This window comes from Propithecus coquereli, unplaced genomic scaffold (assembly GCF_000956105.1).
Source record: "Propithecus coquereli isolate 6110/MARCELLA unplaced genomic scaffold, Pcoq_1.0 Scaffold112, whole genome shotgun sequence".
In the NCBI taxonomy this organism is placed as follows: Eukaryota; Metazoa; Chordata; class Mammalia; order Primates; family Indriidae; genus Propithecus; species Propithecus coquereli.
The window spans coordinates 2,137,318-2,139,108 of record NW_012135192.1 but is presented as its reverse complement, the minus strand read 5'-3'; positions in this window follow the sequence as shown (position 1 = coordinate 2,139,108).

The window sequence follows — 1,791 nt, the reverse complement described above, 5'->3', positions numbered from 1 at the left end:
CTCTGTAGTAAGCATTACATAAATATTGTTAAATAAAATTAAAAAGTAGATTAACAAGGTGATTTGTTACATAATATGGAGCATATACACTGTGGAAAAGGATATCTGCAGTGATAGGAAAATCGTCAAAAACATACAGTTAACAGATTGCAGAACTGCATGATGTTCTTTGAATGTCTCCAAACAGGCCAAAACAAACAAACAAAAAACCAACAGAACTATTTTAACAGTGGCTTCCTCTAGGTTTTAGGATGGGCAGATCTGAGAAAATTCACTTGAAATGTAACTCTATTCGTGTTATTTGAATTTTTCCCAATAAAATGCATGTTTCTACAGTAAATTTATAGAGAGAGACCACATAAACATTTGAGACATGGCAATAAATACACTTATTTGTGTTATATCTGTTGTATCTCTTTTCACTTGTCTGCATATAGACATAACCGTGGCAAAAGGCCTTTGCTAATCTTCATTTGCAATTTTACTCTGTCTCAGGTCCTTGCCAACTAAGGAAACTAAAAGTGAGCTGATCTAGATGAGGTCATCTGTGCAGGGGCTCACCACCTCTTCTTGCTTTCTCCTTGTTCATCACTTCCCAAAGCTCGTTCCCCACTCGACTCCTTGTGTCTCCTTTCAGACCATTAGGCATACGCTCTACTTCTGCTTAACTTTTTTCTTTATGATACAGGGGCTTCATTTCTGCCACATTTTTAGTAAAGCGGCAGATTATAAATATCGTGAGCTCTACTGCCTGGGTTTGAATCAATCCTGCCTTGACCACGCACTAGGTGTGTATGTCAGCAGCCCAGTTTTCATCTGTAAAATGTGAGGATAAGGACAATACTTACCTCGTGAGCCTCGTATGGTGTTGCAAAGATTGAGTGATATGTAAAGTGCTAAAAATCATGTCTGGCACTTAGTGTTTTTTCAAAAATGCTACCTAGCCATTTTCTCTCTCTCTCTCTTTTTCTCTCTCTGTCTCTCTTTCTCTCCCCCAATGTTAACATACTTTATTCCTCTTCATCCTCCTCATCAGCCAATGAGTTATTAGAAAAGGCAAAAATTCATTTGTTCTATGTAATAACAAGTAATATCTTCCACTGTATTTAGTGGTTGTTAAGGCAAATGTTAGTGTAACTCTAAAAGAAAATGGAATCTCTACTTACATTCTTTTTGTTGGCAATGTTCCCCACTTGCAGAATGAAACATGTTATCTATGAACTGTGCCATTATTATCTGGATTTCACTTATGAAGAAAGGGAAGCACAGAAAAATTAACCCAGTTCCCATAGCTAGTAAACTAGAACCATGTTTTGACCCTGGCTCTCTAGTTCTGTAAACACACACACACACACACACACACACACACACACACGTGCACGTGCACGATACCAAGTGTTATAAATTGATATAGATATAGAGATATCACTAGACTATGGAATGCTAGAATATTATTCTACTAGACTCCTGCATTACTGTTTTGAGATTCAAGAGCTATAAATTGAATCACATACTACAGTCATTCCAATAAATGTATCTGAGCTTTGAATTGACTGAATCTTTAAATTATATGGTACAAATATTTTCTTGACACATATCTGAAAGACCAATAACATGCCAAGGCCAACACAAATACACATATACTCACATCCCCTGATTTTTCTCCCTGGGTTTATAATTTTGGTGTCCAAATTAGATTATTGTTTCATAGCCTAATTGTCACCCTACTTACAATTATATTTCTCCAATCAAATATCAGACTTCATCCAAGAATGTGGATTTCATAAGATA